General features: G+C 43.0%; 1 pseudogene; it reads left to right on the top strand.

The window, feature by feature from the left end:
• The first annotated feature begins 12,307 nt into the window (after positions 1 to 12,307).
• On the top strand, positions 12,308 to 12,632 carry LOC136306445 (small ribosomal subunit protein eS21 pseudogene; annotated as a pseudogene).
• Positions 12,633 to 14,459: the final 1,827 nt, after the last annotated feature.

Here is a 14,459-nt window from a genome sequence, read left to right on the forward strand (position 1 = left end):
GAATTTTTGCTTGAGGAGAAGCATACCTACTTCCGTAGACTGTTGTCACCTTAAATAATACTTTAGAGATGATAGATTTGGAGTTCATTTGTCCTTTTTATGCACATGCCAGATCTTAATATAGTATATTACAGGGTGCCAATGGAATTCTCTGCAGAATCCATTACATAATATTCAAGATAGTAACCAAATATCCTTAGAGAAAATATGATGAGCGGGGAAATATGTGTAACAATGACCTGCTGATTTTAATAACCACAAGTAAAATTATTCCCATTTGTACTTACACCTATCTGAACCATCTTCCAAGCTTACATCATTCTCTGCAAAGGACTAACTTAAGCTAGTGGTTAATTTCCTCTCTACTTTCTAGTGTTTCTCAAATTAAAGGCCAAATTCTATATTTGGGCAGCTTCCCTTTGATTGGTATAATGTATTTTTATTCACTTTTTTGAAGCTGAATCATTATTGCTGTATTGATACCAAAAAGTGTGATATAATTCCTGTCCCCCAGGAACTTAAATCATCTTGTGGAGGAGAGAAGGCTTACCCAGGAAATGGTTACATCCCAACAAGATGACGTGCAAGTGCCCAAATAAGTGGTAAGCTGTATGTTCAATATGTGTTTGAAAAGTCAAACAAGATTTCAGTGAGGAAATCATCATCGAGCGGAGTCTTGAGAGGACAGGTGGGATGTCAATTGGAAAAGTAAAGGCAGAATATTTGAAGTGACCAGAGTTAAAGGGGACTGGAAATAAAGTAGAACAAGTAGATCCAAACATTTTAAGGCTTTTGAAAGCAAGACATGAGTGTCTGGACTTGCAGTCATAGACCACAGGGAGAGAGACAAAAGTTTCTTAGGAAGGAAGGACTTTGACAGAGGTTATTTGTAGAAGTTTCGATTGACAGCTGTTCATGATAGATTAGAAAAGTGATTAGATGGGGTCACAAGAGAAACTGCAAATAAAATGCAATTTCCATGGTAATAAGTTCCATCTTTCAGAGGAGCATCAAAAAACTTCCTGGAACACTTAATGTGTAGCAAGCCCTATAGTAGGAGATCAAAGACACAGTCCCACCCTCAAGTTGCTCTCAGTAGTAGATTTGGAGAAAATTATAGTACAGATTAAGTATAGTGACAGAGTGAAAAACCCAGGGTAGGAAGTACATGGCAAGGATACCTAATCCAATCCTATGAGTCAGAAGCAATTTCTCCTTTTGAGATAACTTTCCTGTCTTAAAATATGAGTAGGAATTAGTTAAGAGATGAGCAATAGCCCTCTAAACAGAAGTTGCAACACTGAAAAAGCCCTAGAGGCCTGAGAGTATGGAGCTTTTTAAAGGGAATGGGAGGATGTTAGATAAGAGTAGGGTTTCAGGCCTGACCTGTGGTGGCGCAGTGGATAAAGCGTCAACCTGGAAATGCTGAGGTCACCGGTTCGAAACCCTGGGCTTGCCTGGTCAAGGCACATATGGGAGTTGATGCTTCCTGCTCCTCCCCCCTTCTCTCTCTCTCTCTCCTCTCTCTCTCCTTTCTAAAATGAATAAAAAATAAAAAATGTAAAAAATAAAGAGTAGGGTTTCAATGAGTCTAAATGACAGTATGGAAAGAGATGACCCAGTAGAACCTAGATGATTTGGATAGGGCGATATCACAGAATGGCTTACATGATATCCTGAGAGTTCAGATTGACCCTGGAAGTTAATGGAAGAATTAAACATGGGGTTTCAAATTATATAGCTCAACAAGCAGTACACAAGGAACGGATTGAAAGCGAATTGAATATAGAAACATGAAGTCTAGTATGGTACGGAAGAAAGGTAATGAGAGTCTGAATCAAGGTTGAGTCAGTGATGGTAAAGAAGAGGAAGTAGATTAGATCAAGGTTAAAGGAAAACAGACCACTAAGATGAGCACTGGAGAGATAAATATCATAACTTCAAAGTCTTATTTGGCAATGTACTGATCATCCCTTAGAGAAAGTAAAAATCGCAAGAGTGTGCAGCTAATAGAGGAGACTGCCTTTATAGGTTTTGAAAATAGATCAGTTTTGACATAATGTGATCAAATGGGTTCCAAAAATATATGTGTGTGCCTTCTACCTATTATCCATAGAAATGCTTTAAGAACAGAGCCTTCCTTAGGTAAATCACACAGAAGTTCAATTTGTTCTTGTTGAGTTTGTGCCTTATTAGACCAATTTGTTACAAAATTGTACTTGGACATTTTCAAGAACAGCCTTACAGGGAACAACAGCAACAAAAAGTTATCCTAAAATGGTGGGTGATGGAAAGGTAGTGAAGAGGTGGTGTTGACGGTAGACATGAAGCTCTTCCTTCCCTCTCTACCTAATTAGAAAGGACGGTAGAAAAGCCCAGAAACTATTTCCTATTCAAGGAAACAAGCATCCCAAGTGTGTATCTGTTTGTTTTCTTGGTAATTGTGATAAATGGAACAGATAAAATATGTTGACTGTAAACAAAAAGTCAGCCAGCTTAAGAAATTTTACTTTTATTGATTAATTTTAGTAAGATGGAACTAGCAACCTCTGTGCTTGGGAACTACACTGTAATCAGTGGAGCTTTTATAAAAATTGGCTCAACAGAGAATTGTATCTGGAACATGCAGTACACCGCAAAGGAGAGGAAGCTCTTTTTTAGGGGGAAAAAGGAAATTGGGATTGCTGTTACATATAAAGAGATTCCTCTGGCCTGACCAGGCAGTGGCGCAATGGATAGAACGTCGGACTGGGATGCTGAGGACCCAGGTTCGAGACCCCGAGGTCATCAGCTTGAGCATTGGCTCATCTGGCTTGAGCAAAAAGATCACCAGCTTGGACCCAACGTTGCTGGCTTGAGCAAGGGGTTACTTGGTCTGCTGTGCCCACCCGACCCCCCAGTCAAGGCATATATGAGAAAGCAATCAATGAACAACTAAAGTGCCACAACAAAAAACTAGTGATTGATGCTTCTCATCTCTCTCTGTTCCTATCTGTCTGTCCCTATCTATCCCTCTTTCTGACTCTCTCTCTGTCTCTGTAAAAAAATAAAAATAAAAATAATAAAAATATATAATTAAAAAAAGAGAGAGATTCTTCTGCTGGACTTTGTGATCACATGGGCCTCCCTACTTCATTTTAAATGAGATTGCTGTTTATTAATTTTTAAAAAGGGAAATTTTCCTTTGCTTAACAACTTTTCCATAAACTGAACCCATCAATATTTTATTTAAGAGGTCATAGAAAATATGTTTAAGTTCCTAAGGAAAATAGATTTAAGGAAACAAATTATTCTTTAAGAACATTAGAATTTCTTGGGTATTTTAAAAGTAAAATTTTTATTTAGTTTTTTTTTTGTTTGTTTTTTTGTATTTTTCTGAAGCTGGAAACGGGGAGGCAGTCAGACAGACTCCCGCATGCGCCCTACCGGGATCCACCCGGCATGCCCATCAGGGGGCGATGCTCTGCCCATCTGGGGCGTCGCTCTGTCGCGACCAGAGCCACTCTAGCGCCTGGGACAGAGGCCAAGGAGCCATCCCCAGCGCCCGGGCCATCTTTTGCTCCAATGGAGCCTCGGCTGCTGGAGGGGAAGAGAGACAGAGGAAGAAGAGGGGGAGGGGTGGAGAAGCAGATGGGCGCTTCTCCTGTGTGCCCTGGCCGGGAATCGAACCCGGAACTTCCGCACGCCAGGCCGACGCTCTACCACTGAGCCAACCGGCCAGGGCCATTTATTTAGTTTTTAAAGTAAATAAATAAGTTCCTTAAGCTCCTTTCCATAAAATTGGTGATGCCTTTTAGGAGTCACATCTTACATTTAGAAAAGTAAAAAAAATTTTGATAAAGTTTAAAAGTAGCCCTGGCCAGTTGGCTCAGCGGTAGAGCGTCGGCCTAGCGTGCAGAGGACCCGGGTTTGATTCCCGGCCAGGGCACACAGGAGAAGCGTCCATTTGCTTCTCCACCCCTCCGCCTCTCTGTCTCTCTCTTCCCCTCCCACAGCCAAGGCTCCATTGGAGCAAAGATGGCCCGGGCGCTGGGGATGGCTCTGTGGCCTCTGCCTCAGGCGCTAGAGTGGCTCTGGTCGCAACATGGCGACGCCCAGGGTGGGCAGAGCATCGCCCCCTGGTGGGCAGAGCATCGCCCCTGGTGGGCGTGCCGGGTGGATCCCGGTCGGGCGCATGCGGGAGTCTGTCTGACTGTCTCTCTCTGTTTCCAGCTTCAGAAAAATTAAAAAAAAAAAAAAAAAAAAAAAGTTTAAAAGTAAAAGCTCTTACATTGATCTCTTTACTGTATCTTCTTAACTGAGTTGCATTTTTTTTTTATTTATTCATTTTTTTAGAGAGGAGAGGGAGAGATAGAGAGAGAAAGAGGAGAGACAGAGAGAGAGAGAGAGAAGAGGGGGAGGAGCTGGAAGCATCAACTCCCATATGTGCCTTGACCAGGCAAGCCCAGGGTTTCGAACCGGCAACCTCAGCATTTCCAGGTCGACGCTTTATCCACTGCGCCACCACAGGTCAGGCCCAACTGAGTTGCATTTAAAAAAAACCCTCTGTTAGCTGTTTGCAATTGCCATTTAAGGCTTAAATTTTTTTTTAGCAATTGCCATTTAGTCTTCCTGTTTTGTGTTTCTCCTTATTCCAAGCCATTTATAATCTGCTGCTAGTCATCTTGTCAGTAATATTCTTGTCAGGTTACTGATGAACGATTCAAACTCCTCAACTGAAATTCCAAGTTGTCCACCATGCAGCAACCATTTAGCTTTCCTGCCTCATCTTTTGCTAGCACTCTATTCTGTAGTTTATAGCTCCAGTTTACTTTATCTTCTTACTAGATTGTCGCCTTTTGCATCAGGGAGAGAGTCTTATCAGTTTTTCCTGAATTAACAATTTTAATTGATTTATATTCTGATACCAAAATAGTCTATAATTTTTTTAAAGTAGATTCTCATTTAACTTCTATTAACTAGACATCTTAGTCACTCTGAGTTCTCTATGTTTTGGTTTTTTGTTTTGTTTTTCTTTTTGTATTTTTCCGAAGCTGGAAACGGGGAGGCAGTCAGACTCCCGCATGCGCCCGACCGGGATCCACCCGGCATGCCCACCAGGGGGCAATGCTCTGCCCATCTTGGGACGTCGCTCTGCTGCAATCAGAGCCATTCTAGCACCTGAGGCAGAGGCCACAGAGCCCTTCTCAGCGCCCGGGCAAACTTTGCTCCAGTGGAGCCTTGTCTGCGGGAGGGGAAGAGAGAGACAGAGAGGAAGGAGAAGGGGAGGAGTAGAGAAGCAGATGAGTGCTTCTCCTGTGTGCCCTGGCCGGGAATTGAACCCGGGACTCCTGCATGCCAGGCTGACGCTCTACCACTGAGCCAACTGGCCAGGGCCGAGTTCTCTATGTTCTTGAAAGTAATTTAACTGTAGGTCATTTGATAAGTTATTCTGTGATTTTTTTTTGGGGGGGGTGGATTTTTCTGAAGTTGGAAACAGGGAGGCAGTCAGACTCCCGCATGCACTCGACTGGGATCCACCGGGCATGCCCACCAGGGGGCGATGCTCTGCCCATCTGGGGCGTTGCTCTTTCGCAACCAGAGCCATTCTAGCACCTGAGGCAGAGGCCACAGAGCCATCCTCAGCACCCGGGCCAACCTTGCTCCAATGGAGCCTTGGCTGCGGGAGGGGAAGAGAGAGACAGAGAGGAAGGAGTGGAGAAGCAGATGGGCGCTTCTCCTGTGTGCCCTGGCCGGGAATCAAACCCGGGGTTCCTGCACACCAGGCCGATACTATACCACTGAGCCAACCAGCCAGGGCCTATTCTGTGAGATTTGTGGCACATTTTTAAAGTTAAAAGTGACCAAAATGGAAGCACTGAGAATGTGTGGATGTACACACACACACACACACACACACACACACATATATATATAATTTTGAGTAAAGTGAGTACTGGTATTATCCATAAACTACATTCAACAGCCATGGTTTTAATAAAAAGTGAATTAGAGTAAGTGGGTTTGGAAAATAGGTCCTTAACTTAAATGCTTTTATCTTTTTGTTTTTGTTTTTGTATTTTTCCGAAGCTGGAAACGGGGAGAGACAGTCAGACAGACTCCCACATGCGCCCGACCGGGATCCACCCGGCACAACGCTCTGCCCACCAGGGGGCGATGCTCTGCCCCTCCGGGGCATCGCTCTGTCGCGACCAGAGCCACTCTAGTGCCTGGGGCAGAGGCCAAGGAGCCATCCCCAGCGCCCAGGCCATCTTTGCTCCAATGGAGCCTCGGCTGCGGGAGGGGAAGAGAGAGACAGAGAGGAAGGAGAGGGGGACGGATGGAGAAGCAGATGGGCGCTTCTCCTGTGTGCCCTGGCCAGGAATCGAACTCTGGACCTCTGCACGCCAGGCTGACGCTCTACCACTGAGCCAACCGGCCAGGGCCTCATTTTGTTTTTTTACTGTAGTGATTTTACTTGTTACTTTTTCAGACCTGGTAAAATAAAAAAATCACTATTCCTCCTATGCCCAGCAACAAGTCTGTGTACCACTTTGACCACCAGGCGGCTCTCTCTTCTTTCATGTTCTAAGAACTGAAGGCCTCTCATTTCTTTTCAATGTCTAGATGTCTCTTGTCAAATTGGTTCATACTATTGACTGAATAATAAGCTGGAAGGCTCTGTGAACACTATTTACATTAGAAGAGTCTAGTGCTTTTTGTTGGCTGAGAAGCTTTGGTCAATAAAACAGAAGATCTATAGATTACCCCTTCTCTCCAGAACAACACAAACACCAAAGCCAGAACTTAACAAATATGATTGTGTTATGACTTTACTTTAGTCTTGCAATGAAACATTATTTACAATTCCTGAAACACTGAAAAATGTGTTTAATCAGAGTTGTTCAAACATTTTCATGGAATACTAGCATCTGTGAGGATTCTATCTAAGTTTAGCAGTTTTATGAAGGCATTTCATAAACAAACTTAGGTTTTAGATTTTTTTAATTCATTTTTAGAGGGAGAGGAAGAGAGAGAGAGACAGAAGGGTGGAGGAACAGGAAGCATCAATTCCCACATGTGCCTTGATCTGGCAAGCCCAGGGTTTCAAACTGGCGACCTCAGCATTTCCAGATCAACATTTTCTCTACTGTGCCATCACAGGTCAGACCAGGTGTTAGATTTTTAAAATTATTATTGACTTTGGGCTTTCTTGATATTTTATTTTTGAGGAAACTATTTCTGATTTTTCTCTTCTTTGATTATTTTCTACCTTAAAATTGCATTCTTATCAATATTCAAAATAGTTGAACAGCCTTTACTATCACTTTATATATTAAGAAGGAAAAACAGGTACCATTTTTCTCTTTAAAGCTTTTGTATTCTCTAACTTTCCATTAAGATGCCTTCAGATGTATAAACTGACAGTCCCCAATTATAAGAACTTACTTGAAATTTTAGATGGTAAATGCAGCTACTGACATTTCTGTTATGAAAGATGAAAATACAATAATGAAGAAGGAATGAGACATTACTACATTTATCCAGATAAGCTAAATACCCCCAGATGATCAGGACTGTATCAAGCTATCATAGATCATATCTGACTCAAGTGTGACTTCAGGTTACCTATCTTAGAAATTGCATAACTTTCAATATTATTTTATTTTCTTACCTAAATCTGAACCATTATTTTCTCATATTCTCAAAAGAGAAATTATTTTTTCGATCTTCCAAACAGTAATCCTTTTGGATTTGAAGACTATTTCTACTATAACACATAAATTCAGGACTTGCATATGTTTTAAAATAGGACATCTTTCAACATTAAAATTGTAGCAACATCAGAAATTATATCCTCATACAGACTGTGTATGCAAGAACCAAAAAGGGCTGTAATTTACTTTTGACCTATTAGGAGGGGTTAGGCTTCATTCTTTTAAAGAGCTTTACAAAAAAATATTTTATATTCCCTGGCTGATTTAAAAAATGAAAGTAAGAAATTAAAACCGCCTGCCTGTGGTGGCGCAGCAGATAAGGCCTCAACCTGGAATGCTGAGGTTGCCAGTTTGAAACCCTGGGCTTGCCTGGTCAAGGCACATAGGGGAGTTGATGCTTCCTGCTCCTCCCCCTTCTCTCTCCCTTCTCTCTATTTCTCTCCTTTCTAAACTGAATAAATAAAATCTTTTTTAAAAATTTTAAAAAAAAAGGAAATAGAACCACAATTGCTTTAATTCAGTTTGACTAAAATTCTGGAAATAGTGTCTCCTAAGGTATGTAGACTCTCCATAAATCACGCTCTATCTAGATTTTCCTCTTAATTTTTTTTTAAATTTACTTATTGATTTTACAGAGAGATGGGGTGGTGGGGATGAGAAGTAGTTGCTTCACTCTAGGTGTTCACGGGTTACTTGTTGAATGTGCCTTGACCGGTCAAGCCCTGGGTTTTGAACCAGTGACCTCGGTGTTCCAAGTTGGCACACTATCCACTGCACCACCACAGGCCAGCCCTCTTAATTAGTTTTTCTACATTTGAAAGGAGAATACTTTAATCCAGGGGTCCCCAAACTACGGCCTTCGGGCCACATGCGGCCCCCTGAGGCCATTTATCCGGCCCCCCGCTGCACTTCCGGAAGGGGCACCTCTTTCATTGGTGGTCAGTAAGAGGAGCATAGTTCCCATTGAAATACTGGTCAGTTTGTTGATTTAAATTTACTTGTTCTTTATTTTAAATATTGTATTTGTTCTCTTTTTTGTTTTTTTACTTTAAAATAAGATATGTGCAGTGTGCATAGGGATTTGTTCATAGTTTTTTTTATAGTCTGGCCCTCCAATGGTCTGAGGGACAGTGAACAGGCCCCCTGTCTAAAAAGTTTGGGGACCCCTGCTTTAATCCCTGTTCTCTAGGAAAGGAATAAAACTATGATTAGCTCAGAGCTGAACTTAGCCAGCCAGCTGTGTTATGTTTGGCCTGCAAATATTTAAAATTTGTTTATATTTTAATGCCTTTTAGGTGGGACCTGGATTCTCCCCAAATTCAGCAGTTCCTGTCTTCTACCCAACAAGATTTACCCAGCCTGACCTGTGGTGGCGCAGTGGATAAAGCGTCGACCTGGAAATGCTGAGGTCGCCGGTTTGAAACCCTGGGCTTGCCTGGTCAAGGCACATATGGGAGTTGATGCTTCCAGCTCCTCCCCCCTTCTCTCTCTCTCCCTCTCTCTTTCCTCTCTAAAAATGAATAAAGAAAAAAAGAAAAAAAAAGATTTACCCGTTTATATTACCTTCCTAATCTTTGTAAGCTTTTGCGTTTTGCTCCCTGTTGCAGGAATCTCCATCCCAGGTATAACATGGATATAAGGATCTAGAGGAAATGCTTGACCTAGTGGAATAAACGTAAGAGGAGAGGCAGGCAGCCTTGGCTAAGACTGTGAAGTAAGGCAGTTTGCTCCCTCCACTGATGAGCACTTCTCTTCTTCCATAGAAAATCCATTGTTATCTTATTTCTCTATTCTTTCCCCATTGAAACCTGCACATGGATAAGGGCCCAGTACCCATTCATGGGATAAATGACTATGTGAAAAAAAAATTTTTTTTAATGTTTATTTTGTTGATTTTAGAAAGACAGGAATGTCAATCTGTTCCTGTATGTGCCCTAACCAGGGATTGAACCGGCTACTTCTGTGCTTCTAGACCGTGCTCTAATCAACTGAGTTATCCAGCCAAAGCTAAAAACTATTTTTAAGCTACGTTACCCTCTCCCAACATGGCTTCCTTGAAATCAGAAATCACCCCATACTTGAACCCTGCTTGATTATTTTATAAAGACTTATCTTTCTTACTGTTATTTTTTTTTCTTTTTTAACTTGGTAAGAAAGATTTTTAAGTTGGTGAGGAAAAGCAGAAAAGGGAGGCCACTCAATAAGGAAAGGTGAGACTAAAGGAGTTTCAATTCAGCCTTCTAGAATGGTAGGAGCAGAGAGAATTGGGATTCAGAAATCATTTGCTCTAAGTCAAGTCTCTTGCTTCATGGCAAACAACCAGAGAAGTATGGAGCAGTGTATCCCCTCACTTTCTCAGTCAAGACTTATTTTTACTGTTTGTCACCTAAAATGATTCTGGTTACAACACTGGGACGTTTATTCTTTTAGTTGCACATGTCAAAGAAAACAACCGTTGATATACTTTTAAATAGATAAATTTCAAAATTAAGGTAAAAATCTGTCCTATAGTTTTTCTCCAAACTAAAACATCTCTTTTCCTCTTCCTGTTAGCCTCTTTTATTTTCCCTTTGTATTTTTCTGAAGCTGGAAACGGGGAGAGACAGACAGACTCTCGCATGCGCCCGACCGGGATCCACCCGGCACGCCCACCAGAGGGCGACGCTTTGCCCACCAGGGGGCGATGCTCTGCCCCTCCGGGGCTTCGCTCTGTTGCGACCAGAGCCACTCTAGTGCCTGAGGCAGAGGCCAAGGAGCCATCCCCAGCGCCCGGGCCATCTTTGCTCCAATGGAGCCTCACTGCGGGAGGGGAAGAGAGAGACAGAGAGGAAGAAGAGGGGGAGGGGTGGAGAAGCAGATGGGCGCTTCTCCTGTGTACCCTGGCCGGAAATCGAACCCGGGACTCCCACACACCAGGCCAACGCTCTACCACTGAGCCAACCGGCCAGGGCCATTGTTAGCCTCTTTTTTATGTCTTATTGTGAAATGCTCTCCCCATTTATTGCTATCCCTACTCTAAGTTTTCAGTTAAATTATGGTGGCCCAAATCAGACCTTTAGTACTTTCAACTTTAATATACAGGGTGTGGTAAAAGTAGGTTCACAGTTGTGAGTATATGAAACACAGTTTATTCTTTTTTTTTTTTCAATGTATGGCTCTTTTTTTTTATATTCATTTTTGAGAGGAGAAAGGGAGAGAGAGAGAGACAGAGAGGGAGAGAGAAAAGAGAGAGAGAGAGAGAGAAGGTAGGGAGGAGCAGGAAGCATCAACTCCCATATGTGCCTTGACCAGGCAAGCCCAGGGTTTCAAACCGGCAACCTCAGCATTTCCAGGTCGACGCTTTATCCACTGCGCCACCACAGGTCAGGCTCTTTTTTTTTTTTTTTTCAAAGACAGAGAGAGAGTCAGAGAGAGGGATAGACAGGGACAGACAGAAGGAACAGAGAGATAAGAAGCATCAATCATTAGTTTTTCATTGCAACACCTTAGTTGTTCATTGATTGCTTTCTCATACGTGCCTTGACCACGGGCGTTCAGCAGACCAAGTAACCCCTTGCTTGAGCCAGCCACCTGAGGTCCAAGCTGGTGAGCTCTGCTCAAACCAGATGAGCCTGCGCTCAAGCTGGTGACCTTGGGGTCTCGAACCTGGGTCCTCGGCATCCCAGTCCGACGCTCTATCCACTGCGCCACCACCTGGTCAGGCTAAATTTTTTATTTTATTTTTTTACAGAGACAGAGAGAGAGAGTCAGAGTTAGGGATAGACAGGGACAGACAGACAGGAACGGAGAGATGAGAAGCATCAATCATTAGTTTTTTGTTGCGCATTGCAACACCTTAGTTGTTCATTGATTGCTTTCTCATATGTGCCTTGACTGCAGGCCTTCAGCAGACTGAGTAACCCCTTGCTTGAGCCAGCGAGCTTGGGTCCAAGCTGGTGAGCTTTTACTCAAACCAGATGAGCCCATGCTCAAGCTGGCGACCTCGGGGTCTCGAACCTGAGTCTTCTGCATCCCAGTCCGACGCTCTATCCACTGCGCCACCGCCTGGTCAGGCGAAACACAGTTTATTCTTGTATTATTATTTATTAATTATTGTAATATTTTCCATATGAACAACTGTAAACCTACTTTTGCCCCACCCTGTACAATAGAGAAGATTACTGATGCTGCAAATACTGTTAAACTGTCTTTTCTAGACCAAAACTTGAGTGAAATTCAGTCTAAAATTCAAAAGGTGTATGTTTTATTATACAGCATACAAGTGTGAGTCTCTTGAATCCAGTCTACCTGGAAATTTGGCTTTATAGAATAGAAAGTGAGCCTGACCAGGCGGTGGCACAGTGGATATAGAATCGGACTGGGACGCGGAAGTTCCAGGTTTGAGACCCCGAGGTCGCCGGTTTGAGCGCAGGCTCATCTCGAGCAAGGAATCACTGGGTCTGCTCCCCCCACCCCTCCATCAAGGCACATATGAGAAAACAATCAATGAACAACTATGGTGCTGCGAGAAAGAATTGATGCTTCTCATCTCTCTCCCTTCCTGTCTGACTCTGTCTCACACACACACAAAAAAAAGAATAGAAAGTGATTCTTGAGGCAGCAGGTAGGCCATGTGGCCGGTGCTGGCAGCGGGGTCTGGACGGAGTGTGAACACAGCGCTGTCCTCACAGCGCCGCGGGGTTCTCGCAGGCGAGTCCATGGACCTATGCATGCTCCAGAAATGCTCCGCCAGCAACCGCATCATTGGCGCCAAGGACCACGCGTCCAGGTAAACGTGGCGGAGGTTGACAAAGTGATAGGCAGGTTCAACGGCCTGTTTAAAACCTAGCTATCCGTGGGGCTATTTGCAGGATGAGCGAGTCAGATGACTCCATTCTCCGAATGGCCAAGGCTGACAGCATCGTCTCAAACAACTTTTTTTTTTTTAATAAATAAATTTTTATTCATGTTAATGGAGTGACATCAATAAATCAGGGTACATATATTCAAAGAAAACATGTCCAGGTTATCTTGTCATTCAATTATGTTGCATACCCATCACCCAAAGTCAGATTGTCCTCCATCACCCTGTATCTAGTTTTCTTGTGCCCCCCCCCTTCTCTTAGTCTCGTTTTTCTGTCCCTCCAATGTATGGAATCATGTAGTTCTTGTTTTTTTCTGATTTACTTATTTCACTCCATATAATGTTATCAAGATCCCACCATTTTGTTGTAAATGATCCGATGTCATCATTTCTTAAGGCTGAGTAGTATTCCATAGTATATATGTGCCACATCTTCTTTATCTAGTCTTGTATTGAAGGACTTTTTGGTTGTTTACATGTCTTGGCCACTGTGAACAATGCTGCAATGAACATGGGGCTACATGTGTCTTTACATATCAATGTTTCTGAGTTTTTAGGGTATATACCCAGTAGAGGGATTGCTGGGTCATAAGGTAGTTCTATTTTTAGTTTATTGAGGAACCACCATACTTTCTTCCATAATGGTTGTACTACTTTACATTCCCACCAACAGTGGATGAGGGTTCCTTTTTCTCCACAGCCTCTCCAACATTTGCTATTACCTGTCTTGTTGATAATAGCTAATCTCACAGGTGTGAGGTGGTATCTCATTGTAGTTTTGATTTGCATTTCTCTAATATCTAATGAAGATGAGCATCTTTTCATATATCTGTTGGCCATTTGTATTTGTTCCTGGGAGAAGTGTCTGTTCATGTCCTCTTCCCATTTTTTTATTGGATTGTCTGTTTGTTTGTTGTTGAGTTTTATGGGTTCTTTGTATATTTTGGATATTAGGCCCTTATTTGAGCTGTTGTTTGAAAATATCATTTCCCATTTAGTTGGCTGTCTGTTTATTTTGTTGTCAGTTTCTCTTGCTGAGCAAAAACTTTTTAGTCTGATGTAGTCCCATTCATTTATCTTTGCCTTCACTTCCCTTGCCTTTGGAGTCAAATTCATAAAATGCTCTTTAAAACCCAGGTCCACCCTGGCCGGTTGGCTCAGTGGTAGAGCGTCAGCCTGGCGTGCAGAGGTCCCGGGTTCGATTGCCGGCCAGGGCACACAGGAGAAGCGCCCATCTGCTTTTCCACCCCTCCCCCTCTCCTTCCTCTCTGTCTCTCTTCCCTCCTGCAGCGGGGCTCCATTGGAGCAAAGATGGCCCGGGCGCTGAGGATGGCTCCTTGGCCTCTGCCCCAGGCTCTAGAGTGACTCTGGTCGCGACAGAGCGACACCCCGGAGGGGTAGAGCATCGCCCCCTGGTGGGCAGAGCGTCACCCCCTGGTGGGCGTGCCGGGTGGATCCCAGTCGGGCGCATGCGGGAGTCTGTCTGACTGTCTATCCCCATTTCCAGCTTCAGAAAAATAAAAAAAATAAAAAAACCCAAAAAAACCCAGGTCCATGAGTTTAGTACCTATGTCTTCTTCTATGTACTTTATTGTTTCAGGTCTTATATTTAGGTCTTTGATCCATTTTGAATTAATTTTAGTATAAGGGGAGAAGCTGTAGTCGAGTTTCATTCTTTTGCATGTGGCTTTCCAGTTTTCCCAGCACCATTTGTTGAAGAGGCTTTCTTTTCTCCATTGTGTGTTGTTGGCCCCTTTATCGAAAATTATTTGACCATATATATGTGGTTTTATTTCTGGACTTTCTACTCTGTTCCATTGGTCTGAGTATCTATTTTTTCTGCCAATACCATGCTGTTTTGATTGTCGTGGCCCTATAATAGAGTTTGAAGTCAGGTATTGTAATGCCCCCAGCTTCAT

The sequence above is a fragment of the Saccopteryx bilineata genome, chromosome 5 (genome assembly GCF_036850765.1).
Source record: "Saccopteryx bilineata isolate mSacBil1 chromosome 5, mSacBil1_pri_phased_curated, whole genome shotgun sequence".
Lineage (NCBI taxonomy): Eukaryota > Metazoa > Chordata > Mammalia > Chiroptera > Emballonuridae > Saccopteryx > Saccopteryx bilineata.